Source organism: Haemaphysalis longicornis, unplaced genomic scaffold (assembly GCF_048455015.1).
Source record: "Haemaphysalis longicornis isolate Haplotype H1 unplaced genomic scaffold, Haemaphysalis longicornis Haplotype H1 scaffold_12, whole genome shotgun sequence".
In the NCBI taxonomy this organism is placed as follows: Eukaryota; Metazoa; Arthropoda; class Arachnida; order Ixodida; family Ixodidae; genus Haemaphysalis; species Haemaphysalis longicornis.
The window spans coordinates 64,705,203-64,727,225 of NW_027526225.1; the positions used below are offsets into that span (position 1 = coordinate 64,705,203).

Consider the following 22,023-nt stretch of genomic DNA (forward strand, 5'->3'; position numbering starts at 1 on the left):
TGGGCCGATTTTACCCATTCAAATTTTTCTCGTTTTCTTTTCAACTAGTTGCTTTGTTTCTAACACCTGCCCAAAGAAATGAGGTGTCATTCACATGGCATGTTTATCGTTCTTCAAGCAGTCGGTCATTTTGCGTGCCATTATATAGTCGACCATTTTGTGTGACAGTGGCCCCGTACTTTCGACTTATGCGGTGAAATAACCCTCCCGCTTAAATAACAACTCACAGAGACTTGGTACCTTTTTGAACTTCCGAAGAAAGCCGGCTTGTTTCCACAACTTCAATATTAGGGGGCTTGAGAGGTCAACAGCTTTTTCCAGGTTATCTTCCGGTCGAGCTTATCCGAAAGAAAAAGGACACGCAGAGACAGTGTAGCACCACATTATTAGATAACACTGAAATTCAGCGGTTATTGGCGTTAACATAAGCATTCGAAAAAAAAAATCAGTAGCGAATAAAACAGCTGATAACTTTATGAGTACGGATTCCTGAACGAGTATCTGAACGATAACTTTATGGTTTTGAAGACCTTGGGGAAAGAAACACAGTGAAAAGGACAGCCAGATCCCAATACAGGAAACCAAGAATGATGCGCCTGCGTGAGCTTCGTTTTGCTTTTTGTCTGTCCTAATCTTTCCTCCAAGCGTATGACGGGGAAAATTAACCTGAAATTAGAAACTCCACGAAGACTGAATAGGTCTACCTCAAGTTAACTGCCCTTGCTCTTTTTCTTTCGCAAGAACCTGGCAAAAATTTTGCCACCTTAGCAATTGAGGTGCCAAGACTGAGGAAACAGCGAAGCTTACGTCATCACTAGACGCAACCAATCCCCGGCGCGCGTCCCCAGCCGAACATCTCCGCTGCGACGCGCACTCACCACACCTGGTCATCGGGTCCTTGCGTCCGCGCCAATTTACCTCAGGTTTCTTTGCCTAACTTTTTCCTCCTGTCCACTTTTCTGAGCCGAGTTTCGAGCCACGACAGGCACGGATAAACCTCAAGCTTAAAAAGCTCCGCTAGTAAAAACGTGCGTGATTATTTACCTTATCCCTTCCACCACGAATGGCATCGTTGTTGACCACTTCGCAAACATCTTAACGGGAAAAAGAGATTTCTTTGAATGGCTGCCGAACCGTAAGTTTAAGAAGTTCCAGCAAAGGCTGCGCCCAACGTTTCCAAAAATACAATTATGAAATTTAGGCCTTCATTAGAACCCGCTCAAAAGCACGTATCGTAAGGCCTCCTGCGCTGCCCAGGGGGCGCTGCGCAAGCGGCTTCCGGGCAGTACTTCCGGGTAGTACAAAGCTGCGCGGGTCCCATAGGATCCCGTGTTGACAGAAGCAAAATGAGCTCGACGCTCCCGATTATTTTGCGACGTGGTCACCAGCTCATCCCCGACGCGTCCGATCTATTTCAGCGATCAACTTGGCATTACGCGAAAAAGCTTTGCAGCGCTAAACACGTTTACAGCGCCGACGAAAGTGCCGGGACCGTGACGGCGTCTGCTACTCGCAGGTTCACCGATCGATGGTCGTACGAAGTGAAATTTTAAGTGAAATTTCTAGGTTAAACTAATACCCTAGGTGACAAAGACTTTTTAAAAACAGCCAATCAAAAAAGAAGAGTGACGCAATCGGCGATGATCGCCCTTTATAAAGCCAGCGAGTCCGGCGGAACGCAGGCTCGCCTGCTGCGGTGCGCCGCTCTTTTGCGTACCTGCACACAATGCGTGCACTTTCATTAAACAGTGCTCGTATGCGTCGCCGTTACGAATGCATGGTGCAGCGTTAGCTTGCCGTTTTGCTGCGTGTCTCAGTGACAAAATGCCGCCACCGTCAGAAGCATGAAATCTGTTTTGCGATTCCGAAATTAGTGGCCGTAAAACAAAGTGGTCGGGCGAACTAAGAGGCCGCTTGCTTTCCTTGTTTGCTCTCACTTTACTTAATTACGCTCTTGCAGCATACATTCCCAGTTCGCACTTAATAGCCTAGAATGAGGGTCAGCAACGGCCGAGTTCCATGCAGCCGACACGGCGGAGGGCTGTACGGCAAATCGGGTGGGAGGAGGAGGAGGGGGGCTTTGAAAAGAGAAAAAAATTCAGCGAATTTCTAATAATATTTGACAATAATCTGGCGAAGTGTGAAAATGGGGGGGGGGGGGGGGGGCAATTCAACTGGAGGACACCAATTCTCTGTTCTTGTCTCGCTGTCTAACTCCATTTGAAGTCAAAACTGGCGTGTCGGCGTTCAGATTCGACGACCCCTGCACTAGAAAACCAACACAGTCATTGATGATCGTATGTAAATATTCGGGGTCCCGCGCCGTGTATGAGGCTGTGTTATGTGATGTTACAGAAGTACACATCTCTGCAGGCAGCGGGCGTGTGATTTGGTGCATGTTTTGCGTCCTTTAATAGCTCTTAATTTATTTGGCGCTATTGCCCCACCTACTCGCTAGTATATGCATGTACCCTGCCGTTCGTAAATCGTGCGGCGTAAAACGTTACGCAAGAATCATTTAGTTTGCGAAAATACGAAACAATATTTCCAATCGTTTCAAAGGCGGTGCTAGGCAAGCAGTGTCAGCTGAGTCGGCTGCGCAATTCTTGCGTTCGCTTGCATGCTCCCGCTGAAGCAACCTTTTGCAGTTAACTCATGATATAGGACGAGCAGCGCTCCGTGTTTATGCTACTCGTGAACTTTCCTTTGTCGACCGCACGCAAGAAGAAAAAACTAACTGTCCTCAAGCCACCCGACCTGGCGATACTGTCCCACGCCGCGACCACCGCGACAGCTCGCTCAAAAGAAAGCCGATAAATCGGTTTCTTTTAGCGGATATTATTTTGTTTAGCCTCTGCAACTACTTTAAGGGCTATTTCATACAGTATGCAGTCATTTAAACACGCCACAAAGCGCCACAACCAACTTTCACTCTGGCTTGTAATTAAAAACACATGGAGGGCGGCGAGGGTCGTCTGCTTTTGTACTACCCAGAGGCGTCGGCCGCTAGGGGCGCTGCATGTCGCCAAAACTCCAGCGCAGGAGGCCTATAACAATGATTGCTGCACGTACCCCATAAGATGCTGAGTGCCAAGCCCAGCAGCACGGTCGCGCACATTGACACGAGGGAGCACCAGTAGGGTGACAGCCGGTACAGATGGAGAACTTGAGAACTGAAACGGAAACCACAATTAGAATCACAAGAGCGAACGTTGTGTTCTTACAGGTGACTCCTACAGATGACTCGTGTAGCTGTTCCACCCAAAGGAATAGCGGTGTCCCAAAAACTTTACGGATACGTTTAGCGCAGAAAGAAACAATTAAAAATCGCATAATTGATGTAACCCTTGGCACTAATTCGATAATGGACTAATTACATTGAGCCGCTAACCCTAAGGTTGCAGACCCTAAACTCATTCATTACACGCCATAGTCATACCCACTCCCAGCCACACGCGCTCCTGCCCGAAGGGAACAAAAATAAATTCGTTGCTCCACAGAGGAGCAGTTCTGCCTCTGCAGATATACAAGCATTCGGTAAAGGGCGGTTTATGGCGCTATGCCACTGCTTCGTCCAAGAGGTTATTACAATCTCAAAATGAGTTAAAAAGCACCTAAGCCTTTCCATTCAGTCGGGGTCGGCCGAACCAGCCGAACCGTCCTCTCCTAAAGCATACCTGCCGGCGTTCCTTCAGGGACGTCAAAACCACGCCAAGTTGCATTGCACGCACGAGTCTTGAAGCCACCGTCAACAGCCAAACAGTCTGAAGCTCCGAGCCAATGGTATTGGCAGGTCTCTGTCTGCAGTGTGGTATTCGTTAAGCTACCGTGATCCTTGAATGTTGCTTTATCGTCCTGCCACACGGTGGATGGATAATTACTTTACGTTATGCACATCGACGTCCTACAATCCTAGAAACAGCATAAAACTACTGCGCTTTTTTCTCAGATGTTTTGACAAAAACTAAGTTGCTCTATTCACGCAAGAAGCGTTTTAAAGAGCGCCTTATAACTATACTGTTTATCTTCGAGCCTTACTGCGGCTATTTTTTGTGTGCGCAAACATTTTCTATATGTTTGGTATGCAAGACCTAGATACCTTTCGTGGAATCCGGACGTCGTTACGTTGAGGGCAGTCACGTTGTCGGGACATCTGTCTACACCGTAAGTCATCCTGATGGGCTCAAGGTGAGATGCTAATCGGCCAATTGTTTGCCAAACTTGTACTCCACAGACACCCAGAGCTGCCATTGCGGTGCCCTGGAAAGTAAAAACAAAAACTGTAGACAACTATGCCGCGAGAATACGTCGCACTACAGAGGCACACAGATGTCTATCTTCATTATAAACTGATTGCAGTGCATCCATTTACCCAGGTATAAATACACCAAGATCTGAAGATATAAAAAAGAAAAGTACACTTTCTGCTTACTCCAACAGGTTTCTTGTCGCACAGTCACAGCACAATAACGTGTTGATGTATCAAGCAACATCCTCCGTACTGCTGCAGATATGAGAAATTTATCGCACGCTGCTTAATGTGCATTCTCATATACGTGGACGAGGTTATCCCCAGTGCAATTTGGAAAGTCGTACAGTTGCGACGCTTAGTAATCTCGCAGTAGCCTGCGCATGCACATGGAATTTTAATGTTTTTAGGTTGAATGTTTGGCTGCTCGTTCTTGTAGCGTGTATACCTACCATAACCAAGTTGTAGCTGGACTAGACCACAGCCTGGCCTCTACTTTTCTCTGGTGTTTTATAGACTGCTTAATAGAGATTTGTCAAAAATGTCAGTAAATATTTCGATACTTACAAGTGTTCCGTTCCCGATTTGCAGTGGAGATATTGCAATTTCCGCATGTTTGCAAGGACCTTCATGTCTTAGCGCTTGTGCCAGAGGTCTCCTCCCCAGTCAGTTATAGTATATGCACTCGGGCGAACAACCGATAAAGGACATAAATGTTTTTTTTTTTAACTGTACAGCCTACGGTAGCTTATGCCGACTTTTAAAATGAGTGACATCAAAAAGTCAATGCCAGGAAACTTGCTGAAATAAATTGCTTTGCATATGAGAATATCACGATATTTTAGACAATGTAAACCGAGGTTTCTTTGTCATTAGCGCCTCTTTGGCTCGCAGATGATGTGATCATGCTCTCACTATGGGCATTGCGCGCCGCCGCAAGGTACATAGAACTGTTTTATAAGTAATAAATATTCATTAAAACACGCACTTGTTTTGGAAACTAACTTTGTTGGGACCCTTCGTAAATATTCATTTCTTTTTGTGTAATTACTGACATATGATAGCTGCCTACCGAGCTACGCCTGATGGCTTCTGACTCTCTATAAGCCTCCTAAAACCATCTCCATATTCAACACGAAGTATGGGTTATCCTTTAATGCAAATTCTAAAAGAGAACTTTACGCATCATTGTATCACTTTCGAACAATTAGTCAGAAATGCAATGCGATAATCTGAAATGTTGAACTTGTTCTGAGTTATGCAACGGTCTCCTTGTTGTGTAACTACAACGATATTGATGCACAGGGTAACAAAACATTTAATTTTAAGAAAGAGCTCACACATTCGAAGCATGTAAAAGACCCAAAGTTTAAGCCAAGTTCTGTGGCTTCATTTGGATGCCTACCTTTGCATTCGCCCACGGAAACAAGAAGGCGAGAACTATTATGCCCGCGAATGGCCCTGAAGCAGCCGCGTACAGTGCAACCAAGGACTATGCAGACAAAAAAACCAATGTGCTCAGTTATTGCATGATCAGGGCAACAAGAAAACCGACGAATACCGTACAGCTCGGAACAAAACATTCCGAACTTCCTCTTTCATGCCGTGTCAAGCTACATCTTTTGTCGTGGCCGTTAGTAGCAATGCAACAAGAAGAAGCACTGCTAGTATCAATACTCCGAAGTTGGGCTTCTACACGCCCCCGCCGCTAGGCACCGCTGTATGGGCTCTTGAGGAGGAAAAGTAGGGAAGGGATGGGTACGCAGGCGGAGTAATCATGCGGACGACAATTTAGAACAGCGAGGGGAGAAAAAGGGGGGTGGGGCCGATGAGTTTAAAACAGAAAAGAGGGAGAGATGGGAGGGAGGAAGCAAATCTATAGGTTAGCTGGGAGTAGGGCAAGTAAACGTAATAAAACAGGCAAGTCGGTTGCTGACAACCGACGCCCCGATTCAAAGGGAAAGCCACTAATCATCATCATCATCATCAGTATGTCCGCTGCCCCAACCAGCGGCGCTACAGTCAGTTGCTCTGTAGAGCGCATTGCTGTATTCACGGCTGGCGCCGTGGCCGCTGCTGCTCCTCTAGGAATCTTGAAACCGAGTCGCCACATCCGTTCGGCGACTGGGCACTGATGCTTTCACAGCCTCTACATCCCAACAAATGCTTAGTTGTTTTCCTAGGTTTTTCGGGACACTATAGAAGTGCGTCACAGTTAGCCAAACAGCGAACCAAGAGACTCCCCGTATAACTCAAGATGACAAAAAAATGTTGGTTGTCCTTTCTGCGAAGAATAAATTGTGAAAAAACAAATACTCGTGATCAGACAAAACCTGAAGCAGAGCAGGGAGAAATGAATCCACACCGCTGACATGGAAATCAGAGTTGCCAGCACGTTGTGTTAGATGCGACTGCATCTCATTCACTCGCCTTGTCCCTCCATACGGCGTTGTTGTTGTCCGTCCACACCCCTCCCCCATTCTCCTCGCCGCGCGAGCTGCGCTCTCCGCCGCTCACCCCCTCCCCTCTCCGATAGCGAACACTCTCTCGCGAGGGGCATTGGCTTGGCTTGGATTAGATTTGGATTGGATTGGATTAAAGTGGATTGTGTTGGATTGTGTTGCGTCATAGCCGCGCCACGTTGCGTCATAGCCGCGGCAGGGGGTTCACGGCACGTTTCACGCGATGGGAGAATCAACCTAACGGAAACAACAACGGAACCCCCTATGCGTCGCATCTACACAGGGGTTCCCGCGAGGGGAGGTGGGAGAAATGTTTTTAGCTTTTGTTCGTTTTTCTCGCTGATTGCTAGTTAATCTCCTGAATTAAATTTCCTATAGGTGGGTTTGGGCGCCGGGCGTCTTTATCTGAACATGAAAAAGCAATTTATTTTCCCTCAAAAGTACATCAAGTGAATAAAGGGCCAACCCTGTGGCCAATCCTTTGGGATTGCTTAGCAGTATCATAGAAGGCATCTTGCAAGTAAATAAGCTTATGGACATACGGAAGGTTGCGATGAACGCACCAATTCTTTTGCAAAAATGTGATGCTGCGAAAGCACTGATTATCACCTAAGAAAGTTCCTGCATGCACGGGAGAAACAGAAACACTGTACTAAGCACGTGACGTTATATCCACTCCAACCCCAAAAAGACAACCATTACGTTTCACTGTATTTCTTTTTTTTTCTATTATTATTTTCTTCCTTTCAAAGTTGTGTATGACGCCAAAGACGACGTCGAGGAAAACCTATATGCCTTGGTTTTACCACACTGTGCCAAATGTGCGGCTTCCTAACATTTGTGTGCAATTTATTGTTTTAGAGATAATCAACGAGGGCTATGTGTGGCTTCTTCTTCACATACATATACGTACATACATACATACATACATACATACATACATACATACATACATACGTACATACGATCATTCCCGTAGAAGACTTGTCTCGAAGTCGAAACGTCGAAATAAACCCTCCGCTGTTGCTGTTACCGAGGTTTCTTACTTTGTGTTCACCACGCCTTCGGCCCCATCGCCAGCATGCCATACATACATACATATATACATGCATGCATACGTACATACATGCATACGTACATACATGCATACGTACGTACGTACATACATACATACATACATACATACATACATACATACATACATACATACATACATACATACATACATACATACATACATACTGACTGACTGACTGACTGACTGACTGACTGACTGACTGACTGACTGACTGACGGACGGACGGACGGACGGACGGACGGACGGACGGACCGACCGACCGACCGACCGACCGACCGACCGACCGACCGACCGACCGACCGACCGACCGACCGACCGACCGACCGACCGACCGACCGACCGACCGACCGACCGACCGACCGACCGACCGACCGACCGACCGACCGACCGACCGACCGACCGACCGACCGACCGACCGACCGACCGACCGACCGACCGACCGACCGACCGACCGACCGACCGACCGACCGACCGACCGACCGACCGACCGACCGACCGACCGACCGACCGACCGACCGACCGACCGACCGACCGACCGACCGACCGACCGACCGACCGACCGACCGACCGACCGACCGACCGACCGACCGACCGACCGACCGTAATGTTTTCTCGCATGTCTTCCCAACAAAGGTATTGCTTCCAAAGGGCTTAAATTCAGCCGTTGTGTTGCTTTTTCGGTATGTACTTACCCTCGCACCAGTTCCAATGTAAGGAATCATGAGACCAAGGGCGGTCATTACAGTTCCACTTCCTGCCGCTGTATAGAAAAAAAATGTCTTTAAGTAGCCAAGGTGATAGCTACAAACGAGATTCGGATGGGCTTCACGTTTCATGACAAATGAATTTATCATAATGCGGTAAAACTCTCACTAACCAAATTCAACCCCTCGGTTAACACACATACAACTAATAAGAAGCAGAGTTATGAGGCTGGCGTCAGCCATGGCCGGCTATTTCGAAAGAAAAGCACGCATAAATGCTGCTTACAAATGCTTCTTGCTAAAAAATAAATAGTATTTTCAAATGTGCAAGTGTGCAAGGTGTGCAAACCGATAAAGGAAAAGAGCTGGACGTAAAGAGTAACGTTACCTAGTCCGACCATCACAAGAGCAGAAGTCCGTTCAGAAATGCGGAAGTTCGGTGACACTATGTCGACAAATAAGACGGCTGCGTGAGAGTTTACAATGGAGGATATTGTGCTGAAATGGAAAAGAGAGAGGGCGAGAAGGGGGTAAAACGGTCTGGGCTTATGCAAAATTTTAGCTATTGTTCAAGTTTAAACACACCTATCGCATGTCATTTAAAGGGACGCTGAAGGGAAGATTACGCGGAGAGAGGTGATAGGAAGAACAGATGTGAAGGGAGACGGACGCGGCACGGGCGAGAAGCAGAAGGAATGTTCGGGAAGCTACCGCCTGGGCGCGAACGTCGAGGGAACCTCTGCTCCAAGCCGCTCCTCCTTCATGGCCTACAAGACTGGCGAAGACTTGGCAGCGTCGGCAGCGCAACATTCGACGGAGCGTCAGCACTCTGCCAAACCGCGCCCACGACCAGCGCAGCGACATCGATCTGCGCACGTGAGACTGAACCTTCGATGTTGCTGTTTAATAGTAAAGGTATCGCGATTAAAGATTAGTTTTGATCTTCACCTGTGTATTTTGTCTTGCCAGTTTGTCCCGTCAGTATAATTTCTCTGCGTTCTTTACCAAAACGCCTGGTCCTTCTCCTCCAGTTAGAAACGCCTCCTCCGCTACAAAACAACCTGCTTGACATATTCTCTTTGTGTTTGCAATTCATAGACAGCATCTAATAAATATACTTTTTATCGCTTATCCGTCACTAAAACAGCATTTAGTTTATGAAGCCTGAAAGGAGAAAAAACACCATTTGCGGCGGCACCAACAACTACAGCAATGACGCGAAATCACGTGAACCTACCTGTCTTGGAATGTGATTGGACGATGTTTAAGATGTTCGTGCGTGTGCAGTTTCCTTGGTACCAACGTTATTTTTTTCTGTAGGAAACATTTTAGTACTATTGGAAACAAGCATACGTGCCGGAACGCAGTTTTTGGTGGCTCATTCTCAAGAAGTTGTTAAAACCAGTTTTGGGTTCGGTTCCGTGCAACCCTGATTCCTACCGACGTAATCTCTGATCGCGCAATAGCGATGCTTTGCCCAGACCCGCTATTAAGATACTGTTGGCTGCAGAAATGGGCCGGATGAATCTCCTAGCACCACTTTTAGGGAGCAAGTATCGTTTCATGCAGTGACGGAGGGCGCAGTGGCTGAACGCCTTCCGCACCAAAGGCGTTCAAGGCGTCCAAGGCGTTCCGCACCAAAGGCGTTCAACTGTAAGGTGTTTATCCCACACCTTTCGCAGTTCGCCTGTCTCCCCCCGGTAGTACCCACCGGGTCGTAAAAGGCACGTTGACACAACGCCGACAGTCGGCTGTTTCGAACAAACGGGATTTCGAACATGCTCTGCAAGTTGGGTTTGTTGCAAAAGAAGCTTTGTGTTTGTTACAAGCCCTGTGCGTGCGCGCGTGCGTGTGCGCGCGTGCGTGTGGGCGCGTGCGTGCGTGTGTGTGTGCGTGTGTGTGTGTGTGTGTGTGTGCTTTCGCGTGCGTGCGTGCGTGCGTGCGTACATGCGTGCGTGCGTGCGTCCACGTGGCGCGGCTTCGACAGCACACAGCACGGCGATGCGGCGTGATACTTTTCCGCATATCATCGCTGATGGGAGAGGAAGACCACTTCCGGCGTTCACGCGACTTCGAGAACACGATGCGACCAGAACCCTCTAGAGCGGTCATTGACGGAACCGGCATCTGACTTATCGCATCTTCGACTCTACGAAATGGGTTTGGCGTGTGTGTGTTTGGCTCTAACATGTCAATGCTCTTTTTGACTTGCATTAAACTATAAATAGGCCCTCTTTTCTGACGGGAGGGAAGTCTGTCCTGGTTCACCGTGGGGAACGTTTCTCTGCCCGTTCTAGTTTCATGTTGTGAGCACCGCAGTGTGCTGCGGCTTGGATCATCATTGTTACCTTCTCGGCATGCATTGAACAAGTTTGGCTCATGGCCCTGCGTGGTCGGCACGGAGGCAACTCTCCTGCAAGCCGCATACCCACAACGCTACCATGGCATGACGGAGATCGGTTCTTGGACGCCTTCGCCAACGTAACATGCCCTTTCCGACAATCTGCGAGCCTTGCTGCGTAGCTTCATCGCGTGTTTTTTTCTGGATACCCGAGGTGGCACCTCACTGCTATGGCGGTCAAGATCGCTAAGATAGCCCCCAGGTTTCCGATCGGCGAAAATCGTTATATTTGTTTTCTAAATAAACAGGTAAATACCGTTGGTCTTCCTGTTGTCAGACAAAATAGGCCACAACATGCGACCTTCGCGTAAAGTTTGAACTGGGAGGGAAGATCGGGTCGGTCGGTCAGGAAAGTTTTAAAGACGCCCTTTTGTCGATGTAACACCCCGCATTTAAATCAGTCAGCAAAAGTGTAATCACCTGATAGACGCGCTTACAACTCCAGCGAGGAACAAGCCTCAAACTCCACCAATGGCGCCGAATTTCGCGTTGATGTAGTACGGTACAATCTGCATGCAAACACGAAGTAATTACGTGTCACAACAAGATGTCAGACTCTATAATAGATGAAACCAATACACCACAGTGGCGCAGGGAAAAAGAATAGGCGCAAGCACACTACGTGATATGGCATGTCCAAGCTCAAGCCCAGCGTATGGTGTCTCGGGCAAGTGGCCATTTTGAAGAACGGTGAAACCCAGCCTTGAAGACGCGTACACGAGGAGAGAATAGACAACACAAGACAACATCGTCTTCAAGGCTGGGTTTCACCGTTCTTCAAAGTATGCACCAACAGGCCCAACACCAAACTCTTCTACAAGTGACCAAATAACACCCAGGCAAGGAGAATACACGGAGGACATGCTTTCCACATACTCTGTTCCCAGGCTTTACGCTAACAATTGAAATGCTGGCCGAAGAGCTCCCTTGCAGACAGGTAACTCCAGTTCAGGCTCTGATCACGCCTCACCGACCACTTTCAAATCACCTTGTATATCAAAAAGACCTCATCATCGAGGAGGCCACACACCCATGCAATTACACCGGCACGCACACGCACACACCAACCGACCTACTTGCACGAGCGATCGATTTTGAGGTTCAACGCGCCGATGCTACACAGGCGATGAGGCGCGCCGTAGTAGAGGGCTCTGGATTAAATTTTGACCACCCGGGTATCTTTAACGTGCGCCGAAATCTCGAACATACGGGCGTTTTTGCTTTTTGCATCCACTAGAAAAGCAGCCGCCGCGGCCGGGAGTCGAAACCGCGCCCTCGGGCTGAGCAGCGCAAAGCCTTAGCCACTGAGCTACCGCGGTGGGTATCCTATATGCACAGTAAATCCCACACACACACACGGACACCCTTCACGTACGCATTAGAATCGAAATTTTCACCTAAATTTTCTGATTTCTCAGTGAATAAAGGATCGTTAACTGCCGGACAAGCGTTTAGGAACCATAAAACAGGTAAAGTTACGAATAAAATAAACTTGTATTTTGTCCTCATGGCCCTTTTAAAGCAAATTTTCACTGCTTTGTTTCCTTTACGGCGACGACATGCGAAATTTGTAGCGACGTATACCAACGGAAATATAATTACCTGATCGTACCTGGCTATTGAACCAGAAAGTACTGGGTCGCAGTCCCTGAACCAGTATATTATTGCCAGCCCTGTCAATCCGTAGATGCTGTAGAAAAATGTCATCAAACCAACTCCAAGGAAAGCCACCCTGAAGAATAAAAAAAAAGTGAGGACAGCGATCAAGTAACGTCAGCATGAAACAATACCGCAGTGCATATTACAGAAGTTATGTTATGCTCTCCGGTGCTCTTCTTTTGGGCCTTTGATGAAAGGAGTTACCGCATTAAACAACGAAAGCTAAAATGCACGCTACTGGACTAATTATCTGTGGAGCCTTTGGCTAAGTGTGTAGCGAGGCCATGTGGTGATGTTTAAAAAAGGCCTAATCAGACATGCGCATTTCTACAGACGGGAAACCATATATTTTACTTATATGAAAAGCAACAAAGAAGCAACACGTTGGTCCCAGTAAAATATCCATTTAACGACATCTCTTCTTTTCCGTTCTGCTACAGATGTCGATGACGGTCACGAAAGATTCACCTTTTACTTTTTTTTTTCGAGAACTGGTCACCATGCGGATGAATCGTCCGTATACAGCGCCCACCGGACCGTTAACTTCTTTTTGAAGCTCTCATGACATTTGTCATTGCCACTGGCGAATCGGTATGTACGTATTGAAGAAGTGGCTACGGTTACTTCACCCCTTTTTCACCTGAACATTGCGGTGCTAAATCGGCATCGCCCAGTTTTGCAGTGCTGAATCGGCATCACCCTAGGGGTTGAAAATGCGGCGAAACCTGGCTGCGGTATACCGCCTTGCTCATTACTCACTTCTTGGCACTGTAACTTGGGGCCCGACCGCTCTACCCATTTCTGCACTCCTGTTTACACCCGAAAGGGAACCGCTCTCACAATTTGTGCTCCCCACCTACACAAGACCAAACGCAAGCTTCCCCGGGTTGCGTAAATTGCGTAATCGTTAATGCGTAATCGTCAATGGCGGCGCCTCTGAAAAATCAAACCATGGAGTCCATGAACACAGTTGTCGCGCTGTCGTGCTGCCAGGGCCACTCCAACAAAGGGCCAGACACATGTGCGGAGAGAGACGCGTTTCCGCATCCGGTTTTTCCTCTCCAAAACCGGTCCTGTAGCATTCATGCGTGTTGCTAGCTGCCGGACCGGTTTCCAGAGGAAGAAAAAACGTACGGAAACGCGTCGCCCTCCGCACATGCGTTTCGCGGCCGCTCCGCACATCCTGAGTTGACCAGGGGATTCTAAAAGCATGCTATAGTTTTGCATTGTTCTTTTGTTGTCACCCTGCAACATTTACATGCTTACTAAACATTTCTACCGCAAAAATAGCTTTAGTGTGCGTTTACTTACCCTCTTGCGTCTCGAAGAGATCTCGCGGCGAGAAATCTCTGCGTGATCATCTGGTCCAGGCCGAATTTCATGAGCTGGTAAGGAATGGATGCGAATGAGGCGGCCCAGACAGTTTCGTCTGTGGTGAGATCCATGTCAGTTCTACGAAGAAGGCAGAGCTAATGGTGAACTTTTGATTGGCCGTGAAATTTTGATTTGAAATGAAAAATAACCCGGCTTATAGCGTGAAAATTAAATCAGGAGAATTACGAAACTTTAGAAATCTAAATAAGACCATTGGTGGACATAAAAACAAACGGTTGAGTCAACATTTTTGATAGGAACAAGTCATAAAATGTTCGATCCAAGCATATGAACATTTTGTAGATAAATCGGTAGGAAATCGAATTAATGGTTTACTATCGGTCTGACATATCGATACCTGATACTGTTTTTATGCCTTTAGATAAATGACCACAGGATTTGTGCCTTTCCAGAAAAACTACCTATTTCCGTACCTATCCTGGACGAGCGTTTCCCTACCTTACTAAGGTCTGCCGGAAGGATTGACGACCACTAGCATTAGTTACTGAAGCGCAAAAACAATGATTGTTATTTTTTGTATAACGCACCCTGCAGGTCTACATAAAATATCTGCGGAGTAGTTAATGCATTATTCCTTTTTCATTAGGTAACGAAGGCTACGTACTTGCGACGTTTGTTTTTCGCTTACCATGAACATTGAAGAAGGCTGTTCATCGCATTCATTAGCTTTGGACTAATCCGTATTATTATCACTTGAAGAATGAAACGTACAGAATTGAACGCAGAAAACGGTGAATGATTTGTAGAAACAGTTTTAACTGCATGCTTACATTGCCACTACTGTACAAGCCTCCTGGAGTCACTTCTATATTTATTTGTACAAGCTAAACCGAATAGGCCTACACCGGAAGCGTCATTTAAAAAAAACGTTTTTGCACCACTTAGTAGCAAAATATTCTTTTTGTGACTGTTTGATTGAAAATCAATCACTAGGAGGGTATTTCTCAAGAGGCAGGCCCAGAGATAATGTAACGGAGCCCGATGACATGCTCCCATATGCGGCTCAAAAAGCACAGACTTCTGACAGCCGCTTTCCTGTTGCTATTTTGGAAAATGACAGTACACCGTTCAACACACCAAGCCCCTCTGGGCAATGGTCTAAATAGTGTCGCATCATGGCGGCCATGGGAGCAATGATAGTTGATTTCACGCAATCGGTCGAACCGCTTCCGCTCACTGACAAGCCAGAGTCATTGTTAATTATTGATAGTGACGCTGGCTAGTCAGTCAGCCAGCGTCAAGATAGACTGTTCCCAAGATAGACAAAAATCAAGATAGACTGCTCCCATTCAGTACAGCAATCCTCGTTGGTATCATTTCGTGACGGCAAGTGATCAGTCTGTCTTGATTTTACCCAACCGGACAAACCGCTTCCGCTAACGTCAATATCAATAATTAACAATGACTCTGGCTAGTCATTGAGCGGAAGCGGTTGGTCCCGTCGGGTGAAACCAACTATGACTGCTCCTACGGCGGCCATGATGCGACACTAATTATACTATTGCCGCACCTCGAACAGTGAGCTCTACAGCCGCACATAGCTTTCCAGCGCAACCCTCTACATCAGCGCTCTGGTACGGAGGAAAAGCGTTCGGCTGGCAAGCACACGGGTGATGTTGTTTCGGTGACCAATCAGAGAAGCAGACGTTCTTGAAGTGACGCGCATAGCGGTAATTCGGTGTTCTTCTGGGTATATCTCGAGACCTGCTGGCTTGCCAGTGCCGTTCAAAAGTAGTGAGTACAAGCGGATGTATCGCAGGCTGTAAGTCCTGAGCTTGTGCGGATATCCAGAGCTGGCGACTCTGACGAATGAGCCAGTAGTTCGCCGGGAATCAAGATTGTAGACCTCCTCAATAACTGGCTTCCTCAATAACAGCAATAAACTTCCTGCCTCCCCCGGCTGAGAATTCGGTCTTCCCAAAAGCCTCAATGCAGTCTTCGTCACAGATATCTAGTCGCAATACCGAGGGGCCAACGTTTGCTCATTGCGCAGTGTGTCGTGACGAGCAGAAGTCGAGGGTCTTACCGCAAGATATATGGGGTGAAGTTTAGTTCCCCCAAGGGTCGCAGGCGCACTGGTCTCCTTGAAGAATCGTAGATTATCTTACAGATGATTATAAGAGGTGTAGACGCCATGATCAGCGCCTGTATGGTGTCCGCCCATACGACACTTCGAAGGCCACCCTAAAGGGGGAATGGAAGATTAACTTTCTGACTTTGTGCGCCACGTGGCGGTCGAAGTAAAATTGATGACGGTCACGTGAGACGCAGAAATTGTGGCACTGGAGGTGGCGCGAGAAAAAGTTGTCAACAAACAACCTTTCCCCAACTCTGCCTCAAAATCAACTCCATAACGGAAAGACTTTAACGGCATATATATAGAGATGGAAACTGAAGGGGTTGACACTTCGGGAAAGCTTTATAGAAGCTATTTTTGGCGACACCTGAGTAATCCCGGCGGGACCTACGAAACCCACCTCGTATCTTTTTTACACATAAAATGTTCTCGTGCGCCATTCGCAAGCAGGCGTACTAAGACTTCGTTTTTATACCAAAAATCCTAATCAAGGAAATTGAATCAAATGCGGTGCTTCCGCGACAGCTGAACACACAATGTAGATGTGGCTCATTTACGACAAACTTCGAGAACAAACTCTACTTCCTCTGGGGACACTCAGGCCCCAACACTATATACCGCGAATGGTTTGACACTGATCGCAGCGACGCGAGGGGAAATACTTCGTTAATTTGTCGCCTTCGTTCGCTTTCTCCACAAACTGACCGACATCATTTAACTGTACCCCGTCTATCCCCCACAGTGTCCTTTAACCATCCTTACTCCCCGAACCCTTTCCACGACATGGTGCCGGCCGAGAATTAGTGATAATGAACATTAAAAAAAAACTGCTCACCAATGCGGTGTACGACGTCCCCGCGACGCCCAGGATAATAATTGAAGCTTCTTGAGACATATTAAAAACTACAAAGCAAGAAAATAGCCGGTTAGGTAATCAAAAGCAAAGAGTGGAGGTTTTCGAAATAGCACATCCGTAACCACAAACTTAGCGATATTCTCTAAACTGTCCAAGTTCCAACCAAGAATATACCCATGAAAAAAGGTACCAACCACAGTGATGGTCCTTAAGTCACTCAGGTGTCATATAACCCCAAGTAATTGCCATAACTTAAACTGCATATTAATGCTCTCCCTATATTTAATGCAGAGAAACAGAGAGGTATTGCCATATCATACTCAAAAATAATCTTAAATGGAGATACTTCTTCTCGAGATACTTGGAAATCGAAATACTTGTCGTCGTCACCCATGTTCTGTGTGTCTAGCCGTTTTACGGTACAGACAATTAGTTTGTAATTTCGTCTTAGAAAAAAATAATGTCCTTAACGCCACGATAGCGTCCCTTGCTTTAGTGCCGACAAAAAACGGCAGCAGTGATGCCACCATCGTAAGTTACATCCCTCCAGAAGGGATGCCACTCCCGATTATTGCTTGGATGATAAGGTTTCTGCCGGTGACGCCATGTTAGTTACGACGTCTGGGGGGTAGTTTAAAATCCCTTCGCTTATCACGGACTGTTTTTGAGCCAGTCACCTCGCTGCGAACGTGCAGGGACCTGCGCTCTCTTTAATAATTAGCAGTGACTTAGCTCGGCTATGCCAGGATATACGTAGCGTGAGCTAAGGTTCAGCAATCCAATCCAATCCAATCCAGTCTAGTCCAGTCCAATACAATCCAATTCAGTCCTGTCCAGTCCAGTCCAGTCACTGCTCCTCGCGCATGCGCAGCACGGCTTTCCAAAAGCCACGCGAAACGGCGATCATGCGGCTTCGGCGCAGCGTCAGACTCGGCTACTGCGCAACGGAGTCGCACAGCTGGGCACGCGCCGGCGCCAGTGCGCCTGCTGCGGCTATGACGTCACTCCTCTGGAATGCGCAGACCGGCGAATGTGCCGACCTAATTCTCTAGACACCCGTACTTCATTGGATTGGATTTCCAATGCAATCCAATTTAATCCAATCAAATTCAATCCAATCCAATGTTCCTCGCGCTTGCGCAGCACGGCCCTTCAGGGTCCACGCGGAACTGCTCAATCTCGGCCAGTGTAGTTCACACTACAAAACTAACGTAGATCCTCCAGAACAGCTCGCACCTTCCCGACATGTGGACACGTGTCCCTAGACGTAAATGAGGCGGCACACGCCTCTGCCCGAGTACATACCCTCCGAGCCATCTCTAAAGGTAGTCAGGACAGAAAGAAGACCCCACACACACTCAACGGCTACGCGGAAATCCTGACACTTCAGACACAGTTGACGACGGTTCCCGTCACCCCCACTCCCACCTTCCCAGAGCCGAAGCGACTAGCTCCAGAGCAACTCCTACCATCACTTAACCTACCTCCACCCTATCTCACCCAATATTACAGCACCTACAACTTTCGCCCCCAGCCCATAACCTTGCAGCATGGAAACGCCAACAATCCCCGTTCCTCACACCCACTCCCCGTCCCACGTACGAGCAGTGGCTGGACCGGCTCGACCTCTCAATAGACACGAGCAGCCAGCAAGGACCACGACATCCCATACTAGAGGACGACCCCTCCCCCCGCCCTCCCCTCCCCAACAGTGCCGTAGCTCTCACCACATGCACCAATGAGCATGGTGACTATTCTAAATGATTGAATATGTTTTCTTTCTGTCGTCGTCAGCTTACTTGTTGACATGGCGACTGCGGCGCTGTACATCCCGGCTGCACCTGAGGCTTGCTGGGAAAGCACAATCAATCAATCAATCAATCATTAGAAACAAATACTTATTTGTGATAAATCACTGGACCAATTTATCAGCCACAAAAGTCTGGGCTTAGCGCCAACAAGTTTGGGTCTCGTACAAGAGCCAGTGATCGCGCAGGCCTCAGGCAAAAGTTAATCGACAAAGCCAACAACCTCAAGGCGATGGCATACTTCGCGAAACGTGTTTCGCTCTCCTTAAATGCACGTACCGTAAAGAAGCAAACTTTATAAATGGTTGTATAGTCTCGGAACTTTTGGGGCGGTCCTCATCGAAAGATGTTTATGTCAGGCTACAGGTTTCGCTACGCCAGGAAGGGCTTGCGTGACGCCCCTCGCCGAGAGCCATGCCCTCTATCTGCTTTTTCTAAGCCATTTCAGAGGCCAGGATTGTTTGTGAAGCTTGGATAACCATCAACCGTCCCGGCGACGTCGCCACCACGGTCGCCTGTCTCGACAACATGCGCACAGAGGGGGGACATGCAAGCACGTGATAACGTGGCGCGGAGAGGGTGAGAATTGCTTTAGCATAACACGTGAATGCCGCTTTAGACACAAGTTTACATTTGGCTGAAGTGGTTGCATGCAACGTAATAATAAATCCATGTACTGCGGCTGCGGAGGGATTAATTTGGTAGAAGTTTTACATGCTTTGACTTCAATAAGAGATCATTTTTTTCAGTGGTGGGGTTTCGTCGGTAACTTATACCCCTGTCACACGGGCACTTTCAATCACGATTGAGTCGATCCGTATCGAGCTCAATACTGTAATATGGGTAAAATAACATCTAGCTCCCTGCATCTATATAAGGTCCGTGTGTGACTGTCATTGGGCGCCCTTTGGCGAGTAGGTTAAATTGTGTGCTGGAGAATGACTTGGGTAACAAGCACGCGTCCACTCGTTGCCGTAAGTGCTTTTGGACCCGAAAAGACGTACTTTCGCAAGAGGAACAAATTGGAGCCAGCAAATATTTTTGATTCGAAGCCATTTAATCGCATAACTAAAGGCGTCGATTGTAATTACGTAGTACGCCCGGGTATACAAGCGTACAGGAGCACGATTTATTTTCGCAACAATAAAAGCCCCGCAGGTAGAGTTATTGGCGCCGAACGCTGGATTGATTAAAGGATGCACAGTATTGCTGCGCCCCTAAAATCATTTAGCACACTTGTTGGGAGGGGGGGGGGGGGCAATATAACTGATCTGTTCTTTTCTAAACTGTAGAGGTTCCTGCAACTTCAGGTTAGCTTGTAGCGAGGTTCAACGTCATGCGTGAAAGTATACTTACGCTCAGCATAAAGTATATTAGAGAGGCAGCTATTCCCACGACGTTTCCGTATCTCATGCGAAGGTACTGCGTACGAAAGCAAAACACAGGTTAAACCAAATTGCTGCGGGGCGTACGAACGTAAAAGATACGCCGCGAGCATGCCAAGTCGAAGCGATACAGCAGCATGCTCTGCCATCACTTAGCCTATCGGTTAAGTGATGACAGAGACATGGTTGCCATTTTAGTGTCGGCAATACGCAAAAGATAAGCTTTCAAGGATCACCAAGCAGTCGATTAATTAATATGTCGTAAATTATATACATATAAATCAATGAATCAATGAATCATTCAATTTCAGTAAAAACAAAATGGGAATAAATGATAACATCCTCTGGCACAAAACTTCGCGGCTCGGACTAAACCATCAACGGTCCCGGCGACGCCGCCACTGCCATTGCCACCGTAAAGAATGAATGGTTTCAGCAATTTATCTTTTAGTGAACACGCGCGAATATCAGTGCACGTCGTCTTATAAATTAAGCCATAAATCTTTGTTGCAATGTTCAACATTGCCGTTACACTAAATTAAGTCCTGCGTGCGGCTTGGTAAAGACGGATGAGCCATGTTCCAGCAAGCGCAACGCAATGCACCTGTTCCGCAAAGTGCTCTTTGGAAATTAACCAAAGACGGGCCAGCCATGTTCCGGAAAGTACAATGCAAAGCACCGGTTGAACAAGGTTTCTTTAAGCTTAACCAATAAAAAACCAGTCATGTTCCAGGGAGTGCAACGCAATGAACCTGGTAAGTACTCACAATAAAATTTTTTCAGAAGACCGAAAATTCGAAAGCCGAGCATTACATAAGCTACGTCATCGGTGTTTAGCAATTACTTGCTCTAGCGAGGAGATTGGGCTTGTATAAGTACTATCGAGAGCTGGCGGCAGTCGAGTAGTTCTTTCTGTACTCTTGCCTCGTAAAGCTTGCGCCTCGTCGCTGTCTGCTCTCGAAGAAACGACCTTTGCTAACGAAATTACGCTTCGTACTTCTTGAAGCACAGTGAGCATCAAACTAAAGGTGAGGGAAGACACGCGAAGCTGTGGTTCATCGGGCAACCAAGCGCATATAAACGGCTCAGTCGAAATAGACCGAATCGAAAGAATTAAGGATTTCCTCGAAACCTGCTAGGAATATTCTCATACGTGAACCATGACTGAAGACGTGGCCTGAGCCCACATTTCTAATCACCGTCTAAAACGGGAGACGGGGCTCCATCTCCTTTTCTTCAAAACCATGTTGGGCAAATAAATGTTTTTCGCTAACGCACGCAAAATGTAGCTCGGACTTCGCTTTAGTATTCGGTTTAAAAAGCGTAGATCCGTGCGGAAGAATCAGAGCCTCAGCCTGTGCACAGACTCATAATAGATTAGCCAACGCACTACGACGATTGCTTCCATTCTTTACTCGTTTCTTAAGGTCGTTCTGATGTATATGCCCCCCCCCCCCCCCCCCCCCCCATTGAAGATTCGTGTCGCGAGTTTATGTATTAAGCATGTTATTTATGGAAGCGTGGTTGCCATAGGAAATAAATGTACCGGGGTTTCAAACCTACGGCATGAGTCGGAGCAGCCAAAGAATTCAGGGCCATTCCGCCCAGCTAATAGGAATAACCCGCGAAGCCATCAAGTCATCGCTGCTTAGTAAAGACTGTCACAGTGACTTTCTTCTAACTACAATATATACACTGATAGCCATGCTTGCCACTGCACACACATTCTTGGATAATGTCCAATCGATGTATATACGGCGTTGGGTGGTCTGTTGGGTCGGAACACTGTGGCATTGCAAGCCAAATGCCTTAAGTCGTAATTTTTATAAGGCGCCATCGCACTTAAAGTAATGTCTACGAAACACTAATAAGTCCAAACTGGAATACGCATGCTCAGTATGGGACCCAAGTCAGGACAAACTTAAAAATGTCCTAGAACTTGTTCAAAA

General features: G+C 47.3%; 1 protein-coding gene and 1 pseudogene across 3 annotated transcripts in view; one reads left to right on the top strand and one right to left on the bottom strand.

The window, feature by feature from the left end:
• LOC144161998 (uncharacterized) overlaps nucleotides 1-22,023 on the top strand; it is a 44,362-nt gene that overhangs the window by 6,499 nt on the left and 15,840 nt on the right. The window contains exon 3 of one of the 2 annotated variants that reach the window (XR_013320558.1): nucleotides 9,099-9,369. The exons of the other annotated variant lie outside the window; for it this stretch is intronic. The gene's annotated coding sequence lies outside the window, so the exon portion shown is untranslated. The remainder of the gene's footprint in view (nucleotides 1-9,098; nucleotides 9,370-22,023) is intronic. 2 annotated transcript variants of the gene reach the window in all.
• The window catches only part of LOC144161999 (sodium-dependent multivitamin transporter-like), a 28,483-nt pseudogene that overhangs the window by 1,499 nt on the left and 4,961 nt on the right, over nucleotides 1-22,023 (bottom strand). Inside the window, exons 3-15 of the transcript XR_013320559.1 lie at nucleotides 20,046-20,111; nucleotides 18,681-18,732; nucleotides 16,861-16,928; nucleotides 15,975-16,132; nucleotides 13,865-14,005; nucleotides 12,497-12,626; nucleotides 11,315-11,403; nucleotides 8,882-8,991; nucleotides 8,482-8,549; nucleotides 5,655-5,741; nucleotides 4,100-4,260; nucleotides 3,073-3,173; nucleotides 241-338 (exon numbers count right to left, since the gene is read on the bottom strand). The product of XR_013320559.1 is annotated as a sodium-dependent multivitamin transporter-like (transcript). The remainder of the gene's footprint in view (nucleotides 1-240; nucleotides 339-3,072; nucleotides 3,174-4,099; nucleotides 4,261-5,654; nucleotides 5,742-8,481; nucleotides 8,550-8,881; nucleotides 8,992-11,314; nucleotides 11,404-12,496; nucleotides 12,627-13,864; nucleotides 14,006-15,974; nucleotides 16,133-16,860; nucleotides 16,929-18,680; nucleotides 18,733-20,045; nucleotides 20,112-22,023) is intronic.